Raw genomic sequence first — 27,603 nt, forward strand, 5'->3', positions numbered from 1 at the left:
GTCACAACACATTCAATCAGAACAGTGTTAAATGCTTTGCATGACTCATGGTTCAAAATAATCCTTGTTTTTCAGTCCTTCAGTTCATTCTGTCTGAAATAAGCTGTTTTAGCTCCTATCCTTTATGGCCCCTCTCCCTTTAAACCACCTTTGTGCTGATTAATTGCAAGAGGCAACCAAGGTGGGGAGTCGGGGGCAATTTAGACTCTCTAATTAACCTAACAAGCAAAGAGAAGAAGCCAAAGTGCCTGAAAAGAGCCCCCCCATGCATTGGGAGAACATTGAAACTCCATAAAGAAGGCATCCTCAACTAAAAAACGTCTTGCTATGAGGGAACAGCACCAACTACCACATTATAACACATTATTAAAACTTTGCCCAGGGTTCATGTTAGCACCCTCAAAAGGAAAAGCACAACATATAAGATTTTACGTTGAAAACAAACTCTTCACAGAGTAGTTGAGCTTGGAAGCCAGCAGTCTTGGAAATCAAAGAAGCATACATCCCCACGCATTTTAGGCCAAGATGGGATGCATGAATGCAGAGCAAGGGGCAATGCAGCCAGCAGTGAATCACATTAAAGCTCTTGTGTGGTAGAATTCTTCTTTTAATCTGTTTTTGAAAACATTTACTCCGTTGCATTGAAATTCCAGCTGTTTATTCAGATTTAGGTGTTTATATGGAGCATTTTTTTAATCTTGTGTTTGGTTTTTAATGCGATTAGAATCATTATACCACGCGCCATGTAAATGTAGCTATTCTTCTACCAGCCGCAGGCCTTTTATTTACCCTGTAGTCAAATATTTTCATTCTAATTTTCATGAGTTGATTTGTAGCTTAGATAGCCTGACTACACTAGACCGCATACATGTTCTTCCCAGCTGCCTTTGCTAACCACGTCTCAGTTGTGTATTCTATTTATGCCACTCATGACACCAGAGAACCAACCAGCTTTGCCCGGGCTTTATGACAACACCTGGCTTGTATTTAACAGGCCTATAAATAGACTTTCCTCCAAATGCAAACCACCTGGATGGGGTCAAACCACTGTCACACGCATCCATTTCAGTTTTGCCAGAAAGAGTTATCTGAGATGTAACGATGGTGGTGAACAGTGATTTCCATAGATGATATCCATCAGAGCCTGTGGTCAGCCCTGTGGTCTGTGAAGACTAAGCACACACATGGAGGCTTTTTGGTGTCTACTCCATCATTGCTAACCAATGTAAGTTAAAGGGAAAAAACGTGATTTACTCTGAGTGAATTTTAATCGTCTTGTAATGGTTTTACTGCTTAGTCCCGCATAACTGATGGGTTTGGGATGGGCCTTACACATGAAATGTCTGTGTTTGGTTTTCAGTAATTGCTTTTGCATGACTTGGTCACAGGTGTCAGGCAGAGACTTTTGGTAAATGTTTGGCATGGTAGAGTAAGAAAAGTTTCAGGGCCTACCTGGAATAGTCCGGGCTTTAAATAGCGACAAGGCGTTACCCGTTTCCTCTGCCGGTTCACTCACAAACACACATGAACTGATGAAAGTTGACTGGAAATTATGAAGACTTGGAGAAAATAAGAGCAATTTTGCAGTAATTGCCGTCAAGCTGTTAGGTCTTCCAGTGCAAAGGCTGCATTGCGTGTTGGGAGTGTGAGTGTGGTGGGAGGTAGATATTTTTAGAATCAAACTCCTCTGTTCCAATGGCATGGCACTCAAGCACAACATACCTTCTGTGCTGTGCTTTCCTCCTTAAGACGAGCACTTTCCCTTCTATGTTTTGTGTGCTGGGCTGGCGGCCAAGACGGTGGCTTCACAAAGGGTCACAGAGCAGGGGCTTTTAATATGACCGGCTTTTGCTGACTCAAAAAAAGCAGTCCGTGGAAGGATTTATGTAACTACATAACAGCAACAGACTGAACTTAGATGTTCCCTTTAAGGAAGGCTTATCTAAAAAGAAAAGATTGCGAGGTTTGGAAAAATGTGATTGTGTAGTAAGACAGTTGTCTATCTTCATACGATCCTGTTGTCGTCACTGTTTACTTGGAGGCAATCTGAAAGCATCCTGTGGCTCATTCGCTGCTCATTTTGTTTTTTGTTTTTTAAATAAATGCCAGTAGATAAGAGTTTTACCAGCCAGGGAGGAAATTATTGTAATTACTTTATATACTACAGGATATTGCATAATTTAGTAGTAGCTTTCCAAATAAAATACATGTAGTCACGTACACCCTGAATAGAACAAGCAGTGGTGACTGCTGTCACCCGGCCACTCAGTTGACAACAGTCTAAGAAATATGGAGATCTGATCCAGTGATTTCAAGCCCTTGATTCAAAGACTAGGATTAGAGACATTTGCACACCAGCTAAATTTAACTATTGCATAGAGCTGGGCGATATAAGATTTTTTCATATCACGATATGTTTTTTTTTTTTCATTTCAGGCGATAACGATATCTATCACGATATAAGCCAAATAACTATATTTGTAAGATTTTAAATGTGCCGTTGCTCACAAGTAAAATGTGAAATAATCAGCAGCTTGTTTTTATTTAAATATTTATTTCCCATAATAAGTTCAACAGGGTAGATGTACTTAAGGAACATGAGACTTTTTCAGCTAAATAAAGGCAAATATGGCAAACTACATAAAAGGCAGCCGCTGAAGCGTTTAAGTTTCAAAATAGAACAAACAAAACAGGCTACTAAATTGTCAGTTCCACTTAGAAACAAAATATTAATTCTAAAAATAAATCTGTTTGTTTTGTAACTTGTCATCAGACAAAATTGACTAACTTTTGTCAATATCAAATAAAGTGAGAACTAAAAGGAAATTCTCAATGTCTCCTTGTTGTATAGCTTAGCTTTTCAAACAGTTACTTTAGTCTGACAAAAGCCGAATGACGAATTAGCGCTTCCAGTCAGAGATTGAGCATGCACCGCTTTATTGTATTTCCAGACTTGCTTTCGGCACATTTACAGTACGCGCTACTCTGTTTTTGTCAGACTTGAAATAGCCGAAATACCTTCACACTACGGAACTTCTATGGCTCTTCCGTTCGACAATCTCTCCGACGTTGGAACCATCATCTGTTTTCTCTTTGGTAACCTTCGGTCACGCTCGGTTGATCTTTCTCTAGTCGGCGCACTCATTTCCTCCATTACCGGGCGGCACAGCGGCTGGCTGCTTCCCAAACAAATACACATGTGCGGCACGTAACAAGTCACGTCACGTGACGCTGCGGCTGTGATTGGTTCGGCTCTGCGCTACTTAATTTGGATTGGCTGTTGTTCGTTTTTTTTTTTTTATTTAAGAGGACAAGAGAGACGAGGCCTATCGCAATAGTTTAACTTTTCTATCAAGGAAAAGTTATTTCGCAATACATATCGTTATCGTTCTATCGCCCAGCTCTACTATTACAGTAGCAGAAATCAGAGGTGTGGACTCGAGTCATATGACTTGGACTTGAGTCAGACTCGAGTCATTAATTTTATGACTTTAGACTTGACTTGAAAAAATGTTCTAAGACTTGTGACTTGACTTGGACTTTTACACCAATGACTTGGGACTTGAATTGGACTTGAACCGGTTTACTTGAAAAGACTTGATATTTTACCCCAAATATAAAATTTAACATGCATATTATATAGAGATTGAAAATGTGACGTCATTCACGGGTAGAACCGCAAAGGATTCTGGGAACTCGTGGCAAGCGGTACTAGCGCACGCAGGCTTTCAATTAAAATCAGTTATACAGCGATAAAAAGAAACACAAAAATGTCAAGAAGCCGTTGTATTATTAACTGCAATAGCCGTTCGCATGACAGCCACGGGAAGCCGATGGGTAAAGAGATCGGTTGTTATCGGATTATGTCGTTGAAGAGAAATTGTTCAAGCCATGTTTCCGAAGTAACAAAGACGCGACGGATGGCCTGGATTGCAGCCATTCAAAGATCAAATATAACGTCCCAGAACACTCCAGCTCACAGGTTAGTCTGCTCCAAGCATTTACACGAAGGTCAGTGTTTTTTAATAGTTAATACGTCATTTTCATAACATAATTGGTGATATAGGTTACAAGCAAGTCTGGCGCTGAACAGAAATTGTCGCGCTATGCTCCTTTGTTTATTGTGCATAAATAGTGAATAGTCCTGACACAATATTGTGTTTCGCTTCTGTTATTATGGTACATTGACAAAAACATATACTTTTATTCACAGGATAAAACAGGTTTTTTGTATCACTAATTGCCCAGTACGATTACAGCATACAGTATTATTGTCACTGCTACATTTCTGTGATGCTACCAGAAATTATTTCCACTACTAATTAATTACCCTTGAGCTCAAAGGTCCTATTAATAAACGGTTAACGAATGTGTATTTATGACGACAATTTGTGAGACTGGTAAACTTATGATACGTACGATGGTCTTTCGTTCTACACGGTGCATTTCAAGGTCCTGTATCCATCCGGCGGTAAACTGTACCTGGGCTTGTTGCAGTGACCTGAAGTTACTAAACTTCATGAGTGTATGCACTCACTCCAAGAACCGTATGATTATAAATATGCATATAAATATGCTACGATGAGATAGCTGACTTCATCTAACTAGCAAATGTTGTCCAGGCTACGTTGGTGATACAGTTTTTTTAATGTGTATGATATTTTTGTCATGCGATTTTAAAGCCGGTCCTACAACCGCATCCAAGAATAACATGCAGCTTATCTCAGAACCGTCGGTGAAAATTATTCTTGGAGCTAAGTTTAATTGAGCTGCATTTTAAAGAGGTGCAATTTCACAATTTGTGTATATTTTCTAAGTTCACTATTTTGTCATGTGTTGAGAAAAACACAGATTTTAAAATTACATGGTCTAATATTTACATTTAGCATATAACTGCAACATTATTTTTTCATTATTTTTTTTTAAAGACTCGAAAGGACTTGAAATTCAAAGTTTCAGACTTGTGACTTGACTCGGACTTTTACACCAGTGACTTGAGACTCGACTCTGACTTGCCTGACATTACTTGAGACTTGACTTGAGACTTGAGGATAAAGACTTGAGACTTACTTGAGACTTGCAAAACAATGACTTGGTCCCACCTCTGGCAGAAATATAGAGTATTGATAAACAGGTTCTTTTTCTAACTTTGCTCGGTGTTTCACTATGGGAATCCCCTCGGCGCAGGTTCAAAGGACATCATAGCATTTTGATCTTGATTTTATTAATAGAATTTTTATATATACATATACACGCCCGATTGCCACTGTAGCTTCTTTTCAGGCCCACAGTTTGTGAAACTGCCTTGCAGTTTCTCAGGTCATTGCACAGTCTGACCTCAGGTGAAATTACTGGGCCATCAGCTCCTGGGAAAAATGTTACATTATGTTAACACATGCCTGAATGCACTAGATCAGCAACTTAAAGTTCTGCTTTTATAGAGATGTGCATGCTTGCTGATGATGAATTAACCACATGCATTTTATTAGCAGCACTTGGCTGCGACTTACTCTCTTAATTACTATGGAAACAGTAACCTGTACTTAGTTTTTCACAGGCCATCAGTCCTCTATTTTTTTCCTAAATTCTTTTATAGGGAAAAGATCTAAATACAACTGATGCAGAGAGCAATATAAAGTTGACTTGCTGAATCATGAGAACAATAATTCCCTGTTTCCTTCAAATCCCCCCCCCCCCCCCCCCCCCCAAAAAAAAAAAAAATCCACAAAAGCATCACATTCCCTAACTATGCCCAAGAGCAGCAGAACTGTCTGTGATAAATGTGCCGTGGTCATAACAGCTGGGGGATGACAGAAGCTGTCAGACTACAGATTAACTCAAAACCCCACTGAAAGCAGTCATGTCACTTCTTACCTGATGTGCACAGAAGAGCTGATATGCACACACGCACGCACACACACGACTGCACACAGAAGTACAAACTAAACTGCCAGCAACTTTGTTTTGTTGCACACATGGCTGAGATGATCTCTTATCATGATTTGCTTTTGCACCCATGCACACACAAAAACAGGCATGAAAGATCAAACACATGAGATATAGATCAGAGCACGGATGTGCACAAAGCATATACCGTACACCTCCACCCACTCAAATCACACAGGTAAGTTTTATTGTGTCTTGATGATAAGCCATTAGTACTGCAAATGTTCTTTCTGATTTATTTCTCTCAAGCTTCCCACACTGTTTTTTTTTTTTTTTTTTTTTTTTTTTATCTCAGCAAGTGGAAAGAGGTGGAATTGCTTCTTGCCTATACTGTGAAAAAACAGTGCTGGGGTCTGAAGTGATGGCACTTATGTGGAAGACTTTATTAAAGCTCAGATATAATAAGTTGGAGCAAATGATATTGGTTTTATATTAAAACGTTAGTTGAGCACCTTAGAACACACAGTAACTTGTGTTCCAGATTTCATTACTGCAGAATCTGCTTGTGTTCTATCAAGTGGATAAATATGCTTTATTTTGTTCTTCCAGATGCTTAATGGTATGCAAGATAATACTGTCAGAAGCAGGCAGTCATTCACTGAGAGGCTGTTTGTCAAATTCCATTAAGCAACAAAAATGCAGGAACAACATGTAAACTACCAGATATTAGACTGATATCGGACTGCGTGGGTGAGATTAAACATGTCATGCTTTTTTTTGCTGCATACCCTACGACTAGTACAAACTTCAAAAGATTTGGAAAAAAAAAACACTCCATAAAAATGAAAAAACTCTGCAAGACAACGTTAGCATGTCATAAGTCTACATCTACATGGTGGGCCATTTATATGGATACACCGTAATAACACGGGAATGGTTGGTGATATTAAAGTCCTGTTTGTGGCACATTAGTATATGTGAGGGGGCAAACTCCTCAAGATGGGTGGTGACCATGGTGGCCATTTAGAAGTCGGCCATCTTGGATACAACTTTTGTTTTTTCAATAGGAAGAGGGCCATGTGACACATCAAACTTATTGGTAATGTCACAAGAAAAACAATGGTGTGCTTGGTTTCAACGTAAATGTATTCTTTCATGAGTTATTTACAAGTTTCTCTTTGTTCACAGCCATTCAAAGAGGTTAGCACGTGAGGAGCGGATCGAAATTGCGTTGATATCTGGTGAACGTAGTAACAGGGTCATTGCAGCAGATTTCAATGCGAGACGCCCTACGAGACCACCCATCTCCCATGCTACAGTCAGCAAACTGCTTGCTAAGTTTCGTGAAACTGGTTCAGTGTTGGATTTGCCAAAATGTGGATGCAAGAAAACTGTCACTAGTGAAGAAACATCAGTGGCTGTCCTAGCTTCATTCAGCAAGAGCCCACAGCGTAGCACTCGCCGCATGTCTCTGGAGAGTGGCATTAGTCGAACATCCCTTCGGCGGATATTAGCTACTCACAAATGGCTCCCTTACAAACTCCAGCTACTGCAGCATCTCAGCGAATTTTGAGGTGTGGACGATATCCATCTTGCATGAAGATCTGCTTTTGGTTTGGGGCATGTCAGAAGAAACTCTGCTCCAGTGTGTGCGTGTCACTGTTTCCCTTCATTTGACTGACGGTCATTTTTCATTTCCATATCGGTGCGCAGAATGGGCAAAACAAAAATTGGAACAGGACCCTCAGTTCACGCAGAAGATTTTGTTCAGTGATGAGGCAAACTTTTATGTGAATGGTGAAGTTAACAAACAAAACCACCGCTATTGGTCTGACACTAACCCACATTGGATGGATCCCTCCAAGACTGTTGGAACAACAAAAGTGATGGTTTGGTGTGGTATATGGGGTACAACGATAGTGGGTCCATTCTTCATCAATGGAAACCTCAAGGCCACTGGATATTTGAAATTGCTACATGATGTGTTTCCCTCTTTATGCACTGAAGCTGGCACGTTCCCTGAGATTTTTCAGCAAGATGGTCCACCACCACATTATGGGTGCCAGGTCTGAGCATTCCTAGATGAACAGTTTCCTGGAAAGTGGATTGGTCGTCGTGGGCCAGTTGAATGGCCCCCAAGGTCTCCCGATCTGACCCCCTTAGACTTTTATCTTTGGGGTCATCTGAAGGCAATTGTCTATGGTGTGAAGATACGAGATGTGCAGCACCTGAAACTACGATACTGGATGCCTGTGCTGGCATTTCTCCTGCGGTGTTGTTATCAGTGTGTGAAGAGTGGGAGAAGAGGGTTGCATTGACAATCCAACACAATGGGCAGCACATTGAACACATTTTATAAGTGGTCAGAAACTTGTAAATAACTCATGAAAGAATACATTTACGTTGAAACCAAGCACACCATTGTTTTTCTTGTGACATTACCAATAAGTTTGATGTGTCACATGGCCCTCTTCCTATTGAAAAAACAAAAGTTGTATCCAAGATGGCCGACTTCTAATGGTCACCATGGTCACCACCCATCTTGAGGAGTTTGCCCTCTCACATATACTAATGTGTCACAAACAGGACTTTAATATCACCAACCATTCCCATGTTATTATGGTGTATCCATATAACTGACCCACCCTGTACAATCATTCAAGTGTGAATGCATAGGGCAAAAAGGTGATGGGTTCTCTGGAGGGGCTGGTCAAAAAAGGGAAAATCATGATCATGAAAAGCAACATGATTATTAATTGATTTTGAAATAATTGTGGATTCAAGTGCAGGAAAACCAAATCTTTTCATTGATGTGGCTTTCTTTGCGCTTTAACTATAATTCCCTTGAAAAATAAATATGAACTTACTAATTTAGCCACAGTCATACTGGGAGTCAAATGAAAGGGCCATGCTGAAAAGAAAAACAAGAAAATTTATGCAAAACTGAAAAGATGAAATATTTGATATTATCACTTCATATAAAGAGACTCCTTCAGCTCCAAATCACACACTTCAAGAGACCAGTTGGCAATCATATGGGAGTCACTGGTCGCAATGGAAAATTGTCTATTCCCTGACTGGTTGGTAACTGGTTACTAGAGGTTGCTGGCTGTAGCTAGGTGAAATCTCTTTGTGATTTCTTTAGTCACTAGCAGATTGTTAACCTGTGCTTTTCTGCAAACACTAATCAACTACTCATAGAGCTACTGTAAAACCTAGAAAATCTGCAGTGCAAACTGAAACATTTTCACATTCACATAATAAACAGTCCACATTTCTCTTTTGTGTCACACTTTTCAGTGAAGCTACTTATCAGGGAATACATTTCTTTTCTCCACGGGTAGTTGACGTGGGGGTTGTTGACAAGTGTCTTGGTAGTGTGATTAGGGCCTAAACTTGTGGGTAGGGCTCTGAATTTTTAACCTAACAGCACCCTCTTCGCTCCTGTAAAGACTGCTGTGTTGGGTTTCTTGTTTGCTTTAGCTCATTGTCATAGTTCTGTTATTATTTGACTGTTGGAGAGATTCAAAGTCAGAGCAAATTTTACACAAGCCTTCACACACAGAGTGATGCCTTCCTATAATGTTATTGTGAGCACAATTTTCTGAGGATTATCCCTTTGGACCACGCAGTGATTAATAGGCCTCCTGTACCTTGCAGCACCATTCTTACCCAAATTAATACATTTCTTGGAAAAGTTTGGGGCCGGTTTCAACTGTCTGTCATGCAGTTCCATCGAAACTCTCAAATCTCTGTGTGTGCTCCTTGCAACTTGTATTTGGGCTTGCGTGTGCGTGTTGGCATTGTATATGGCATTGTCCTATTTGCACTCCAAATAAGTAGTTCAAATGAGTATCTACTGAAGCACGCACACCAAACGTCATTAATCATTATCCCATCATCCCTCCCATCAGTTTTTAAAGATATTAACTGTAGCGCCTCTGATTGTAGTTGACAGTTTCTTTTTGCATTATTAGTTATGCCAATGTAGTTGTAAAAGCATCATACCATTCATAAAAGTACCCCCATTCGAGTCTCGATGTGCTGGCTGGTTATCAATTAGCAGAAAGAATCAACATGCCACATGAAAAAGATGAGGGGGATTGTTTTTGGCTTTGAGGCTTTTTTTTTTTTTTAACCCGCAGGTCATAAAATGATCAAGCAGTCCTTGGAATGCATAGTGGAACTCTTAAAACGTCCTTCAGTGCCAGAAGGCAAACCTAAAAGGAGCAGAAATATTGCCAGCTGTTGCAATCAGAATGGGAGGAGGTACATTTTTAACCTTTACAATATCACATCGTTTATTTTTGGGATTAATATAAACCGAAGGCTTACAGCAGATGTTTTCATAAGCTTGAATTTTTGTATTTATATACTTGCAGTAAATCATGCCACCTTACAGAGCTGTAATCAGTTTTACACATATCATATTTCTTTCCAGTTTGTCCATCGTCAATAAAGTATGCTGAAACAAAGTATAGGTTTTGTAATGAGAAAACAAATTGGCAACAGTTTTAGTAGTTCATTAAATGGTTAAAATAAAGTTTTTATTTGTCATCATGGTAAAGGATGGTATGGTTAGACATGACCAAAGGTTCAAATATTTAGGTTGGTGTATGTGCAGGTAATCCGTGTGAGGAATTCGGACTTCTGTCTAGTCTAACCATATGTGTTGAGTATTGTTTGAATACATTTGTACTTAAACCTTGTGATTATGCAGTGCATCCAGTCAGAAGAGAGTTGGCTTAATGGGAAGACCTTAAAGAGGGATGAGCTAAAACTGCTTGTTTTAGACAGAGGATGAAGTGAGGGGCTAAACAAAGACCAGTACAAGCTACTAATGGACCCCAACGATGAGGAGCTGGATGCTAACATGTCCTTTTTAAGCTGGCCAGGGAATGGAAAATATGTTACCTTGGGCTTGATAAAGTTTGATGTATCTGTAGTGTGTTTTCTGTGAACAGTGTATATGTAAATATAAATGATAATATAACAGTAAAACAGAAAATATTCTAAGTGCTTGGTTTGGTTGCAAGCTTTATGCCCCCAGGCACTTGTGTAAACTGCACTTAAGCCAAGCTGAACTGTTTTTTGTTTTTTGTTTTTTTTTTTTGTGTGCAAACTGCTGTTGAATTCAGCTTGTCAAACACGGCTTGTCTTAATTACCGTCTCATAGAGCGTCCCTGTCATTCCAAAGAAGATTGAGACGTCTAACAAGCTGACACGGTCGTTTGTACTTTGAACTGAGCTCGAGAGTCTAGAGACATTCAACAAAAATGGCCACAACAGATGGGCCTCTCCTCTCTCTGGGAGCTGACACATGGAAAAATGAAGGTACACTGGAATGAATGTGTAGGTTTCTGCATATAGTGGAGATGTAAAATGCGAGGAAAGGAATGAATGCTAGCGTCTGCCCATGGACCGTGGCTCCTGGTACTCGATGCTTAAGTGCGATAGCGTGCATAAAGAATTTATGCATAACTGAGTTAGAGACAGGGCGGGTCGGGTACAACATGAATAAATTGACAGACAAACAGACATATGACCTGCGAGTAGCTGTGGAGTCGTTTGTACAGCCTCGCCTTTTATTGGTTTCACTTTAAGCCGGTCTCCGAATCTACACACTGGTTTCATTTAGCCCAACTCATGCTAGGTGTGGCACAGTGGCAGGCGAAAGGAAACCAAAACCAAATGGGTCCCGGGCTTGGCCCCTTAGCTGAAGCCGCCGTTGGTCCCTCCAGAAGCTGGCTGCTGTCTCGTGGCTGCCCAGGAAGAAACGAGTGTAAATCAGGCTACATAGGCGTGGTCCACCGCAAAGCACACCACTGCACAGCCAGCCACATTGTAGATTGGCACAGGGACAGCCGGCAGACACAAGCCCCGTATCCTAACATGCAGTGAGGGGTTCACGGGAGGTTGGAGAGGCCAGCTGTGTGTGTTACGGTTTCTGAGGGCATTCACTCTTAACGAAGAAAGACACCTCTGGCAAAACGGATCAAGTAAGTGGAGGACGGTAAGGGAAGAGGGCAGCAGGAACACAAGGGCACAGCGAGTGCACTGTGCCAGCACCGCTGCAGCACTAAGAAAACAAGCGCCATGACCAAACTTCATGAGGCGAGCAGTGAACATGCAGTCGAGGAGGAGGAGGAGACGACCGAGTGCCCTGCCAGCCCTCAGATTTAAACCAGAGCTTGAGTTTGTTGATTTTCTCGTAAGAAGGCAACAGTCATGCCAGCTCCGTTTTAATTCACATGGCTACTTTGCATGAGAGATGGTGAAAGCATACCTTTTAGGACTTTGTAAATGAGCCATTTGTTTTAATTTCAGTTGGTGTGCGTGAGTGGCCGCGAGTGGTTTTGCTCTTAAATGTGTCAACGTGCTTGTCTGCAGAAACACTGTAAAATCTTATTTGTGTGACTAATGCAGCACATATTACATTATATTTGGATAAACAACACATGCTCATAACCTAATTTATCCATTCATTCATCTGTCAGAGAAGTAGCACGTGAGGTTGTGAATCTCATTGATATGTGTGCTAGTTTTGCCTGAGCATAACCAGTAGCTTCTAGGGTTGGGTGATCTGCAGAACAGTCTGATGATCCTGTTCCCTTTGTGACATTGACAATAACCAATATCATCACTGCAGGGTGGTCACTACTACTACGTGCCTGTTTACACTCTTCTCAAAGCCCTACAAACACATAGACACAGCAGAGTCCTTCGCCAACAAACATACAACAATGAAACAGTGGTGCGAGCACGAATGTGGACACTCAGACATGTCAGGGACATGAAGAGTTGCCAATGTGAAAATACAGTGGGGAAGATTAAATTTGATAAGATGACCTGATGGAAGACTTTCTATTCCAGTATGCTTACCAAAGCAGACAGTTGAGTTTAAATGGAAAGAAGCTAAATATTAACAAAAATGTCCATGGCCACAAATCCCTGGTGGGTGGGTGGGTGTGTGTGTGTGTGTGTGTGTGTGTGTGTGTGTGTGTGTGTGTGTGTGTGTGTGTGTGTGTGTGCGCGCGCGCATACAGTATATAGGCCACAACAAGACCCAGATGCAGGAGTGGAAGAACGTCGAAGGATCATTTGCTCTGATGCAAGAATCCAAACACAACAGAATGACAGCAGCGGGCTAAGCTTCAGGCACTGTGAAAACTGGACAAAACAAAGGTTGAACTGTATCACAATAAATAAAAAGACAAATCAACGATAAATGAAAAATGTTCAGATTAGATGCACTACAACACAGACATGACTCAGCCATGAAGGTAAGTGCTCAGAGGGTCCACTCATCATTAACCATAGCCCCGAGCTTTGTAGAAAGGGGGGATACATTTAACTTATAAAACAAGCCATTTTATTGTATTTAATCTAATTGTTACATTGTTTTCTTAGTTACTAGTAATGTTCAAGAAGAATTAAAGCTGCTGCAGGACAGAAATGTAACTCTCAAATGACAGAAGCTTGGTACCTTGCTTTATGTAGGCAAACAGTTAAGCTGAGGCCCTTGCAAAGAGACACATAAAAAGACAGACTGAACCAGATAGATTGTAATCTGTCAGAAGGACTTTGCTGTCCTATTTTTACTCTAGTGTGACTGAGCCATAAATGATCAAAAGTTGTAATGGTAATAAATCAGAATGATCATTGGCTGATACCTGCTGATATGTTAGCAATAATTTAATGTGGTAGATTTAACTGCTATGGTCGAGTTCGATATCCCTATCAGTAAATTGGTATTCACTGTTTCCATTGGTCTGTTTCTGATGCTGTGGTGCAACATAAAGATGGGAGAATATATTGATATTGGTATTGGTTGTCATTCGGACAGTCCTTATGTGTTCTGAGCAGTGAGATGCTACTTTTTAAATACTGTTATGTAAGGTTTTTGTAATCATGTCTTATGTTTCTGGTGTGGTATTGTGTTGGTGTATTTATATGTACACATGTTGTAGCTTTGTCTAGTCACCAGGAAGTCTGAACATGACAATAGCTAAAATGAATCCAGCAACATTTACTGTGAAATAAAGTGGCATAAAAGTAAAACATAAGCACCTCAAAATTGTAGTTTCAGTTAAAGCACTTGGGAGTTATGCCTCTGCCAAGCCATCTGCCTCCTTATGCTGACTTTGTTCTTCTTTTTAACTGTAGGAATGTGGAGTTTAGTTGAATGGGAATAAGTTTTAAAAGACGGGGTCGCCTGGTATTAATAAACCCAACAGCTGAGATCTGCTCACATTGTGAGTCAGATCACCTCCAGGTCTGGCCGGTGCAGTCGCATTCCTATGACAGTGTGTACATGTAGTGTGTCTGCATTTACAACTTGCATTAATGTGTTTTGCCTTATCCAAGCTGGACTCTAGACTGCACATTAAAGTGATTTTTATTAATCAGAAATGTGTGGGTTTGGATTTAAGATGTGGAGCATTTGCTAGAACCTTTGAGATCATGTTTTAATTACTCTCACTGGATACATCCTCCTACAAAATGCCAGAGCATGCAAGATTTCGTTTTTTTTAAAGCTTTCTTTAAACTCTTTATGTGCTTTGATTTGTCCTATTCTACATGTGGGTTGTGAGTTTTGTGTGTTTTTGCATGAAACGTGCTCCCTATGTATCTGTGGCCATGCAGAACATCTGTGTGGGAACTGAAAAACTTGAAGTAATAAAAGCTTTTATAAGGTTACCAAAGAGCATGTCTCAGCATCCTACACAGACCGCTTTTACAATCTAATCAATTTCTCATTATGATGGTGGTTTTGATTTCTATGCCAAAAGGTTAACACCCGACTCCATGCGTTCCCCCAAGAACTAAATGAATTTCTCTTGTTCTGCCAATACCACCAAAGGGGGCTTAAGCAGGCTTATTTCAATTATCTTCCATTAATGTTAACTTTTTGCCCCGAGGTTATTAAAAACTTAGGACTGTCTACTTTGATTTTAGCACATAGTTTAGTCTCTGTGGCAGTTTTTTGTTTTGTTTTTTTTTGAATGGAAAACAAGATCTTGGCTTTAGTGAAGGTTTTATTCTTGTGTACAAGACAAAATAATTGCAGATCTGCACTGACACACGTTGACTCATTCTGAATACAAGCTGAGAAATTATCCAATTGATCCTGACCTTTTGAGATGGGCTCTCTAAGACCAGCTCTTCCTCAGTTCCAGACATGGTCTGCTGGCAGTCCTCAAGCTCTGAACCGTGTGACTCCTACAGAGGACTGTCCTGCCAGGCTAAATTTCTTTCACCTGCTCTAAAGTTAGACTGCCCTTTCTTTGGCACTTCCTTGGCTCTACCTTAACACTTGGTTTCTGGAAGGCAGCTGAGCATACCGAGCATGTTCCCATGTGACTTTCTCTTACAGTTTTAACAGAAAGGTACTTGACTTTAAGCTACAGCGTGCTTATCTATCCACACATCTCAGGTGAAAATAACTAGACAGAGTCAACAGCTGAAAGATTTTTGGTGTCTGCTACATTTCCATAGAGCCATCTTTTGTAGAGAAGCACGACTACAGAAGTTGTAAAGCTCCAAACTACACTATAATCTGTTTAAAGAGGGCAGCCTAGCAGATAAGACTTGTGTAAATATTGTTGGAGTAGATTTAGATTGTCGTGTCGAATGAAGGTACCAGCATACTAGCAAGCTTCAGTGTTCGTGTAAGACATGAACGAAAGCCCTATGCAGAGCCTTTATGATTGAAAGACTGTTTTGTGTCACTGACATGATTGTTCAAAGTCTGTCTGCTTGCCAAAACATGCATGGCGTTTTCAGAAATGAACGCATGAAATGTGTCCTCCTCTAAAGATTTTCATACAAATACTTACGTGTCTATTTGGAAGTTTATTCATTAGGAAATGTATTGGGTTTTAAATTTGAGGATTTGGATGTTAGTCCCAACAGTGATCATAGTTTGGACATTATGAGAGAAAGAAATGACACTCAGAGACTCACCATCAACAGCTTAAACGGGAACGTATTAGCTGATTACATTTTTCACTGAAGTCTGTTCCCATTAGAGGTTTTGAGCAGATTTGGCCTTGGGGTCAGAGACGAATCTGAAGATTCTGGGTTGAGTTTTTAGTGAAGCTGTAACGTGAAACTTTGCACATTCATATTAAAAGCTTTTATTTGCTTTTCAAAGCATTCTTTGTCATTTGTTTTGTCATAAATCCACACCCGCTCCCAAACATAATGGCTTGAGCATCAAATTATCTCAAGTGTCAGTGTTAATTTTCTGTTGACAGAATGATGACATAATCAAATAAATATGGGAGGGATTTCTAATGAGTGAAACAATCATTTTAACTTTCCAGTAATATCATCAAATAATTCTGGTGTTATGTTTCTGGGAGGTCTTTTCCCACTCCCAGTGAACTCCTGATACCCTGATGACATAAATCCGAAACATATTATCTGTAAGAGAGCCATAAGACAGTCGTAATTCTTTTCTCAGTTTTGTCCACACTGAGCGGCAACAAAAGGCAAAACATGTTCCCTCATCAGATCAAATGCTTCTGTTTCCAGCTGTGCAAAAGAGCAACACACAAAATTGTTGAATGTGTGTGTTAGGGCTATGTTGGTGTTCAGCCCATGTGGCCAGTTTTCAGTAGAAGCCTCACTTTTTCCAAAATAAAGACACGTCAGAACAATTAAATTGGCGATATCAGATTATGTTTTCTAGATACCTGCGTCTGAGGAAATGACTGATTTAATCTGAAGAATTTTTTTTTCACTGAGTGCTAATAACTGTTAGATCACTTACTAATCTCTGTGAGATGATGTCTGAATGGCTCTGTTGTTTTATTTCAAATCTAAATACCCTTTAGTTTCCTTTATTTCAGTATTATTATTTTTTTGTTCTGAACTGGAAAATACGCTGTAATTTACTAAAAAATCTCCCTTTCAGTCTCACATCTTATCCAATTTACTTTGTATAAAATCATTTTAGATTTCACGTGTTGATAGGTCTTTGTGTACTGTAGCTTAGTTTCAAGAGTTGATCAGAGTCAGAATAATATATATTTTAGGTTCAATGGTATTTCCCTTTAGAGCAGGCAGTATTTCTTTGCGTTCTCTTACGCTTGTTTGCACTGGCGTCATTCTTGTATTTGTCTGACCACTGCATGACCACACATTATAAAATGTCCTCCGAGCCGACCTGCCTCATGCACAAATGTAATTATCGTTATTTGCATATCAGTTTTATCTCATGACATCACTCAGCTTTCAAAATTGGATTTTCAAATACAAGGAAGGAACAGTGCTCATTAATGACAACAGTGAGCTGTGGTGTAATGGCTCAATTACTAATATGAAAATGTATTTCCAGGGTTGTCAAAATAAAACTCTGAAACAGGAAGAAAAAAAGAATTCCCCTTCCAATTTAGCTCATGATGTGATTTCAAGAGATAATTTTACAGCAGATGTCTCCCTTTTGAAAAATAAAATGACTAAATGATTGCTTGATAATCACATAAGTGGTCTTATATTTGTGTGAGTCATGTTACAGTATTGATTGGGAATCCGATTCTCTGATGCCTCTAAACTTCTCATTCAGGCTGTGTGTTACCTCAGATCACCTCACTAAGAGAGGAAAAAAACCCTCATCAGCGCTATCTGGTGAATTTAAAAAACATGTAATTTATTCCTTCCATATTTAGTGGTGACTGTTAATTTGCATACTGGTGATTTGGGCTGTGACACATGAAACAAATGGAAACAGAGAATGTAACAAGACATTTGCAGGAGGATGATGAATACAAAAACAAAAAGATCGTGGATTCATAAGAACTGTTTTTCAAAAACATACAGATGTTAATAATCGCTCTGTGTGCTCGCTACAATCATTAATTAATCAATTTCTGTTTATGCCACACAAGATATTGCAATGCTATGCTGTATCCACCCCCCCCCCCCCAACTCTATTAAAACATATACTGAATATGAAATATAAATATCATCCATTGATACTAAAGTGGCTACAACTTCCTGTATCGCTACTCAATTTTTTGTATCAGGCAGTAAACATGTTTATTTCTGTTGTGGATTTTGAGGTTTTTAAACATGGTAGCATATGGGGACTGATTCACTTTTGGATCCAGCCTCTAGTTGCCACTAGAGGCTGTGTTGCTGTGCTGATCAGCTAGCAGGTGTGCGCGCTTCCATTTTCAATGAGTCCCTGGCAAAGTCTGTGATCCCCACATGCTTCAAGAGATCCACCATCGTCCCTGTGCCCAAGAACAACAAGCTCTCATGCCTGAATGACTACCAACCGGTTGCGTGACTTTGGTGGTGATGGTGTTTGAGAGGTTGCTGAAGAACAACATCTCCTCCATCCCAAGCACCACAGATCTGCTCCAATTCGCCTACCGACCCAGCCTTTTATTTTTGGACACATTTCACTGCGTGTTGTACTTGTATGCATGTGACAAATAAAGAATCATGAATCTAGATAAACTGCAGTTTGTAGCACATTTTTCAGCCCAAGAAGCTTTTAATGAAATTAAAAATGTCATTCATTTAAATGGAGGCTTCAAAATGACCAAAAGCATCTCTAAATGTGCTTCTGGAATGGCTTATACCTGCGTTGTCACATGCAGTGTGAAACAAGTTTAAGTGTTCTGCATTCTCTTGGAACTGTAGAGGTATGCTTGTTCCTCACTTTAAAGAATGAACTTGGGTGTAATATGTGAGCAGGCCTCTAATCCAGACTTCCGTCAAACTCTAACACAGCCAGTTTGCCAGCTTTTTATGGAAGGTCAATCAACAGTCCTCTGCAGCCAACCGCATGACAGAATTGAGGGGCAACCAAAAGCATCGCTGCTCTACGCATGAAACGATGAAAGGGCCTGCTCGATGTAAGCCAGTGGAAAAAGTACTCAAGTGTATTTTTTCCATCCTCAGTCTTGGATGTTTTGAAAAACCAGAAAAATACAAACCCACTAGTAGATATGAATCTTCTCTACAGAGTAGCATTTTTTTCACTTCTGTTCAGTTAATTTCACTTTACTGTCTGATGGCTGTGCTTCAAAGGGTACCTTCTTAACTGTCTGCCGTACTGTTCCGGGTCAAAGCATCATCATCACAGACCTCTGGCTCTGTGTAGGAATTAATGCGTTACAACTTCTGTAGTTGATTTAGTCTTTTCCTCTGCAGCCCTTTCATATGCTCAGTGGGTCCTTGGACCTCACCCAGCACAGGAAGCTGAACTTCTTGTGTGCACCTTTCATGTTATTCCAGACAACAGGGAAAGAAGGACACACAAACACACACACAAATACACACAAGGCTAGGCAAATAGGGAAAGAAAGAAAAAAGAGTTGCAGCTAGCCATAGAGCAAAACCGATTCCAAGGATAGATTTCATTATCTGTGTTTGGCAGCTTGAATTTCTGACCTCTGCAGCTGTGAACACTGTGGCTTTCTGACTGTTTTGGTGCCGCGTCGGTGAGGAGTACAACTTTTAGTTGCCCTCAATGCTGTATATTTTGACCGCGTCTAGAATCTAATTATATATGCCATGTGTTCATACAGTAGCTTAGAATAATTTTGATTTTGTTTTGCAGAAAGACAAAAGCGTAACAGTCAAATCCAAAATTCTCGCAGGAAGTAAAATAAAGAAGTTATTTTTACCGTCTACACCATGACACGAAAACAAGATGCTCTGAATATGTCTTTCCTTCTGTTTTGTCTCCTTGCTCCTCTTTGTTCCCTGTTGTGCTTTCCACACCATGCTTTTTTGCCAGTGCTTTGCTCCTAATGACAGTCCCAGATGTGGCTTAATAAATGCACTGTTGAACCCCAGATTAACTCTGGGAAGTTCACTGAAGACGCATGTTTCACGACACCGACAGATGAACCCGTTCATTCTAAGTTGGAAATTGTTTTTGCTCTTGAAGAACAGAGCATGCAGGAGGTTTGGGGAAGGTGGGGGAACCTTCCTCCCTGCACGCCCACAGAGTATGTTTCACATTAGAGACACATCATATTTCATGTCATTTTATCAAGAAGATGGTCAGGAGTACAGGCTGTATGGAGCTAGTGAAACCGCAAGCTAAAAATACATTTATGTGCCACGATTGAGGCTGCAGCAGTACGCCCATTGCATGCATTGAAATGATTTTGTGTGGATCAACATCAGCGGCTTCAGCAGGCTTAAAAACACACTCTGTGCGTTTATATGGCCATATGTTATAAAAGCCGGATGTATCCATATTGGACGTGAGTGACAGACAGAGAATAAGCAAGCGATGAGACGGAGACTGGAAAAAATGCAAAGAAAAAGACTCTGAAGACCTGTTTGTCAGTAACTACTTTAAAATAACTTTTCACCTTCTGTGCTGGCAGACTGAAAATGAGCCTGGTCCTGAGCCAGGTCTTGAGTCTAACGTGTTACATAAAGATACTTCTAACAAACCACTAGCAACATATTTGAACACACTGGATACAGTTTATGGTATTAAGCCTTTTGACGAGCATGGTTAATGTTGAGCGTGAAACTGAGATATCCGAGCATTAGTGACTCAACCTAACCAAAGATTCTGTGACAGCAAAACTACACACATACTGAAAACAAATCAAAACTCCCACAGAGGACACAAACCGTTGACTCTCTTCTGATTTATGCCATAACCACTTCTCTTGCCTCCCTATATGGACTTTTAATGCTCTTTTAAATAGGAAGCTGTAATATTTTCGGGATTCAATATTGCCATGGCTGATGAATCAATCTACCATCACCTGGGGACAGCTTTAAAACGTCCTCTACTACCTGTCGTCAAGTTCAGATCCAAAGAGTTTTTATGCGTGCATAGTGCAGGTTTCTGCATATGATGGCCCTCCAGCTCCAGAGCAGAAGGTGGACCAGCCAATGGCAGCTGCAGTCCAAGAACGCTGGAGTACAAAAATGCCAACCTCTCCAACATGAGAAGGGAAGGGACAGGGCTAGGTGGTTAGCATCAACTGAACTTTTATAAGAAGAAATTATAGTTGGCCACCAGCAAACTGATCATGGATGTTTTCTTTCTCTTAGACAGATATATTTAAAAAATCCTTTTAGTCTGTGAGAAACCCTGTGTTACCCACAACCAGGCAAGCATTTGGCATTTCTGTATTTGCATGTGAGGGGAAAAAGACAAACTTTTGCCATTCTTGCAGCATTAGAGCTGGCGCACAGTAATTGGTCAAAAACTTGACAAAAAGATGCCAATAATTTTAGACACGGACAAGCTTTAAATCTGCAATCTTGCTCAATTAAACAATTACTTACAAAAATTGGAACTGATTATGGAACTTTTTGTGATGACTATGTAACAGAAATAATGGGGGCGTGAGTGACTTTATCCAAATTGCTTTAAGTGGTCATTGAGCAAATAATTGGGGACAACTACGAGGTCTTAAATCTCTTTATGCTTCTGGCCATTTGATAGGTCCAGCATGGACTCGTGTTCCTCCAGCTTGTGAGGAAAAAATGTCTCCTCAGACTGATGTTCTACTGCACCGACTGCTCATTTGCTTTGGAAAACCATTTGACAGCTGTCTACGCTGGTATTTGGTGGAGCTGATGAGACTGGCGAGAATGAACAATATAGTCTATGTGCAGGCCATGTAGCCAAAACAATGAGCTAAAAGCAGTGTACAGATCCAGGGTTACATGTACAGGAAGTCAGATGGAGAAAATGCACGTTAATTGCTTCATCAGTTTAATTTGAAACAGGGTTGCATTTTGTATAACTGTTGTCAGGTGCAATGGGAGTTTAAGTCAATGATGGGCTTTAAAACTCCTCCATCACCTCTCCCTCTTCTCCCTCTTGGCTGTGAAGCACCAAAGCACATCCATCTTCCTGTCCCCCTCCTAGCTGCCATCTCTTTAACACCTCTTTAACACCACCTGTGACTCTCTCACCAGCAGCTCTGCCCCAGTTTTAACCACTCTCTCCCTGGCCTCTCACTTAATGGGCTGTTAGTTTGGGTCAAACCTTCTGATGGAGGATGGAGACCCATGAGTTTCAGTGCTGAACACTAAGGTAATGTAACAACCATAGAAAGGATTGGATTCATCTTCCACAGTTGAGTTAAAGTGTTGCTTGCACATCTTTTGAATATAAAACGTCTGCCACCTCTATTAACATTGTGTGGTCAGCTTTACTTCATGGAACTTGCAGTGGATTTTTATCGACTGCCAACTTTTTATGTGGAAAAACAATCTAACCATCATTGGAAAACTCTCCAATAAATTTAAATGATGCCGCCAGGATACTGTCTTAAAATCACTGGTTGATATTAAGCAGATATAAAACTGTAGTTAATTCACAGACAAACCTGTATGTGACTCAGTAAAAAGGCAGTGGAATATGTTATGTTACTGTCATTGGTTTTGTTGTATATCCAAGAGTTGGGATGAATGTGTTTATTTGGAAATTAAGGGAGATGACGGAAAGGTTTTTCCATTACATTTTTTCATCTGCGTATATCTCATTTTTCTGAATCGCTGTGAAAACAAATGGGTTTATAATCTACAAGTTCATTTGACAGCTGTGTACAAAGTGTGTCATTTTTGAGGGCGCGCAGAGTGACATGGTGAATATTTGAAGTTAACAGTAACCACATCAATTTAAGACACACACAGACTCAACATCCCCCCCTCATGAGACATGTAATCACATCACTAATACACTTAAATTCCTGCTAAACCTTTGCTGCTCTTAGCTAGCTATTAGCCAGTGTCATTGCTATTATTGGTGATGACACTGAAGACATATAACATCCTAAATCCTCTATGTGGCCAAAAGAGCATTCACTCAGAGTAACCAACTGTAGCCTAACAGTGAGTCCTCACAACACACTTCACATCTTAATATATATTGGAGGGGATGCACCATCACCATCGCCCGCTATTTCTTTTTTTTTTTTTTTTTTTTTTTTTTTTTAAATGACATCAGAAACAGCAGTATGCGACATTACGTGATGGCAGAGCTTCAGTTCATCCTTTGTCATTTTTTTTTTTTTTTTTTTTTTAAATAAATAGGACAGGGGGAATGAATGAGAGAAAGAGGGGGAGAGAAAGAAAGAAAACCAAAGGGGAGAAGAGACGGTGAGAAGGGGGGGGAAGAGAGAGAAAAAAAAAAAAAAGAACTCCTGGGTCACCTGTATGGAGAAAAAAAAACAAACAAACAAAAAAAACAAACAGAGGAGACAGCAAACAACAAAGAGCAACATAATAATAGAGAAAACAAAGCACCATCACAATAAACTAGCTAGTCATAGATATCAATATTTACTAAATAATAAACGATATTGTGCAGCACGCAAGATAGACAGCGCACAGTGTGCTTTGAGGTAGCAGCCAAGAAAGCTTTAGTCCGCGTCTGTGAACACCCATGTGTGCATACCTGTGTGGATCAGCATGCTTGCATTCCAAAGGTTTCTCCATGTAATGATCTGCTAGGGAGTGTGGGGGGGCCACAGCCCCGTCCTCCAGGGTGTGAAGCGGGTATGGAGGAGATCAAAACTCCAGACATCCAGAGGCCCCCAGAACACAAGAGACCATGGAAGACCAACAGAGGGGCAGCCGCGCCACTGTCCCAGTAAGAGCTGAGGAGAGTCCCAGATGAGGGCTCGCCCAGCAGCCGCGGAGCAGAAGTCAGGGGGAGTTGCAGTGACGCGCCCGTGAGCTCCGCCGGCCCCCAGCTGTGCCTGAGTGACCGAGCCCCAGGCCGAGAGGCCGGGGGCACCCCACCTCCAAAGGGGCCCGAGCGAGCCCCAGGCCCCAGGCCCCGACAAGCGGCCGCCAAGGAGTGAGCCGGTGTGTACCCGGACGCCCACCCCCGCTATTTCAAATATGTACATAATGGGATCCCCGGTATTTTTTATGAGATTTTTAAAAAATGGTTTGGTAAAAAGTGTCAGTAACTTCATGCAGTGGAAACATGGTTTGTTTTTGTTGGTAAAAACTTCTTTTTGAAAATGCAAATTAATTAATTTTAACACTAACTATTTTATCCATTAAGGTAATTTTAATAAGTTGCCAAAAACTGCTGTTTCTAACGGCTTCTTGAGCCTTCCTCTCCCCATGTAAAAATGTCCAATTTGGCAGAACCAGTGAGAGCTTCAACATCCTGGTACAATGATTACCTCTGGGCCAAAGAATGGGAATCTGTCCACTGTGTGTGCGGTGTTGGTGCCTTTTGGAGAATCTTTGGGGAAAGACATAATTTGGGCCACTGTGAGGTTTGTGCTTCTTTATTTTCCTTTGTAAAGTGAAATCCTAGCATCTTTGAGTGGCTTGGTCTGTTACATAACACTGATTGGCAGCTATCTGTAGCCAGACTAACTACTACCTTATAACTCAGCACTTCACCTTCCCATCCAAACATGGTCATCTCCATCTCAAAAACTCATTGTTACCACTTTGGTGGCCAAACTGGAAACGATGAGTCTTCAGAATGTGCAGTCCAAAATCAATAAATGACATCACATATGATATATCATATGTGATAGCATATCAAGAATGATGCTCACATGTGTATTCGACTATCCAAAATGGCCCCGACTTAGATTTGATTTCCTCAAACTTGAATCCAAGGCTACTGCCTTGTATCACATAAACTGGACCTGTCAGTGTAAATATGCTTTATTTACTAGATTTAGAATAAAAGGAGTGACGGGTACCCTCTGGAGATGAAAAATTAAGCCAAGGCAGAAGTGACAAAAAACTGCAGTTCCTCCAAGTGTCATTTGAGGCTGGCTCAGTCCCCATAGACTCCCCTGTTAAAAATATACAGCATTAGCCCCTTTATAACAACTCGCAATTGTGATAAATGGAGGATGAATTATTTTATAACTCATCCACTTGGATAATGAGTTTGGGGTGTGGCCACGATGATTGGCAGGTGTCCTCATAAGCATCTTCTTGACCTCATCACTACTTCATGTTGTGTTATTGGACCTCTTTACTGTGTATGCTGCTGGTGCTTTTAGGGCCATTTTTAATGAGTTATCTGACCAATAATATGGCTTCCTCTGAGGTACAAACCATCCCAATGTCTGTGCTCAGGGTTTGATGAGTGGAAAATAAAGTGTCACTAATTAGCTAATGATGTGTCTGTCTTATGAATATAGCTTGCTAACCAAGTTAACTTCTGGATTAAAAAACAAAAAACTAAAAATCCGCAATAGCCTTCAAAGCGCTTAAAAATGCAGAGTCTAGTGACTGCATCAATGTTTCATACAATACACATTTTTCAGTATCACCCAGAACAAACATCCTACCTTACTTTGCATTGGTCAGTGTCCTTTTACATGCTTTGTGGGATAATAAGAGCAAATACCAACTATTGTGCAAATCCTCTTGTGCATTCACTGACACACTGGGTTATTTATTGAGTTCCCTGAGCCATTTGTGAGAAGTTTTATGTGGCATGTCCACATGTTGTGTACAGATAGGAGTGGGTGCACCGCTCTTGTGCGTAGTGTACTTTATCTTTGATGATGTTTAAGTGTTAAATTTAAGTAACTTGTCATAGTAACAGCCACCTTAATGCTGGGACCCATTGCAATGAAGTGATTAATTGTAATTCAGAGACAAACAATGAGTGTCAGCCAGGAGAAAGTATCATTCTTCCTTTGCACAGCAACATCACTCCTCCTCTACAGAATGATTTACGTGTTTATAAATGTGTCCATGTTGGTAGCCATGTGTTTGGTTGCAATAGTTTGTGCTTTACATAAATAAGAAAGGCTTTGCATGAAAAGTTGGTTTTGTCTCGTGGAGACTTAAAAGGTGAGGTTGAAGCGTAGCATGGCCTCGTACAGTAACTGGTCTCGACTTACAAGCGTGAACAGAGATTAATGTGACCGTGTCCCTGCATGTGCATCGCAGGGTCAGATGTGCATGCCTGAGTCTGTTCAAACATAAACTCTAACACCCTCTTAAGTAGATGTCAGTGTTTATGTGGGCGTGTGTTTGTGCAGAGCTCATACACCACACTGACTAAAGAAAGAGGAGGAGGAGGAGGGGGGAATGTTCCCATGGAAGTGCTGCGAGCTCCATGATGCCCTCAATTTGTTTGGTTGCTCCTGTCAAGCTAATGAGGTGAGTGAGTGAGGGCGGCCCGGTGGAGGCAGAGGTCAGCCAAAAGCCAGCGCTGCCTGCCAGGCTGCTTTGCTGTGAGACTGTAGCCCAGGGCCCGACTGAGACTCTGGTCACGGCACAGCTCCCTGGCGAGGCTTGGCACACAGCGTGCCCATCTGCCACACATCAAAACACTGCATGGGAAAGGCAGGTTTACACTGTTGCATGAGTGGGCCACTTGTCCATGTAGAAAGTATGCATATTGGCACATCCCGTGAAAAACACACACATTTTTGGAGAGAATCTTTTCTAGCCCCCGCAAGACCGCCATCAGAGTGGACTGCCCCCACCAGCTGCCAGTATAGCACTCAGAGTGGATGCTTCAGTGCATGCATCAATATGAGCAATTCTTTTAATTATGGGTGTTGTGCGGCCGATGCCGCTGTGTTTCCTGGACACAGTTCCAGTTATTGGGTCATTCGCACAGACTGAAATCCAATCTGTTTACAATTTTAAATGCCTGCAGAAGTTAAAATCTATTTTTCCTATCTTGTTGGTCTTTATGTGGTATGAGCATGTGTCTTAGTAGGCATACTTAGTTTTACAAATTGGAGCTGTCCGCTAATGGAGCCACATGTTGTGCTCAGATGCCGTGGAGTATAAATGTCAGATTAAACGCCGTACAGGGGATAGCATATCTTGTCCATTACACGAAACTTTATCCTATGTATAAAGAAGTTTATTTCAGCTAGAAAATGCACTTTTTAAATGTTTATGTAATAATGTGTAATTGCCTACTTGGTGATTAAGTGCATTAAAGTGTATTTAATAAGGACATCCTGCTGGACAGGTAGCAGTTGTTTATATTAATTTCCAGGAGGCTCATCATCCTGCAGTGTTTTGGAGCACACAGTGCCTGATATTCCACATGCTCGTACTCTCAGTGCCTCTGCAGCCTTCAGAATTGCAGCTCTAAGCTGAAATCAAGTCGCCACACCTGCCGGACAGTGCAGCTGCGGCTGTGACACAAGTCCACAGAAACGGAGAGCAAGTCAAAGGTCATCACCTCCCTTCCTCCTCATCTCCGCAGCAGCACTTGCCAACCCAGTGACCCATAGGCCCTTCGGGGTAGTGTAGCAGCACCAGTGTTGCGTGTGCGTGTGTGTGTGTATGTATATATATATATATATATCTATCAATCAACACACTCGCTCACAGCTGAGGGTGATTCGACACAAGGGTCAAGGTCAGGCAACAGATGGGACTCTGTCGCAACCTCGTATGGATAACAGCAGCTTGATTAGGCCGTTTACTCGCTCCACCCTGTGAAACTCAGACTGGGCTTAAACCACTCACAGCCACCTGTTGAGTAGAATTATGGCCTGTATTTCTATCCCAGTGATTTCTCATGCAGGTAAAGGGTTACCTGCATGAATGAACGGCTTAAACACACTTTTTGCATTAAGCGTTAAGGCTGAACAAGATAACATGCAGACATTACTACCCCAGGAAACAAGTGATTGAAATGGGGAAAGTGATCGGTTATGATGAAGGTGATGATGGGATTATTATGGACATCCCGTCTGTGACCTTACAGGCCCCAGACACACAGGGCTTGGGTCTGGCCACCAC

At 40.9% G+C, this 27,603-nt stretch overlaps 2 long non-coding RNA genes across 4 annotated transcripts in view; one reads left to right on the forward strand and one right to left on the reverse strand.

Annotated features, from left to right (window-relative positions):
- The window catches only part of LOC309691086, a 115,200-nt gene that overhangs the window by 12,208 nt on the left and 75,389 nt on the right, over positions 1-27,603 (forward strand). The gene's annotated exons all lie outside the window — the stretch shown is intronic.
- LOC309690211 lies at positions 22,796-23,719 on the reverse strand. Its single transcript, XR_014271666.1, has 2 exons — positions 23,291-23,719; positions 22,796-23,045 (listed from the first exon to the last, which is right to left on the reverse strand). It is a non-coding gene; the product is annotated as an uncharacterized lncRNA (long non-coding RNA).

Source organism: Aulonocara stuartgranti (assembly GCF_965226115.1).
Source record: "Aulonocara stuartgranti genome assembly, chromosome: 16".
Classification (NCBI taxonomy): Eukaryota; Metazoa; Chordata; class Actinopteri; order Cichliformes; family Cichlidae; genus Aulonocara; species Aulonocara stuartgranti.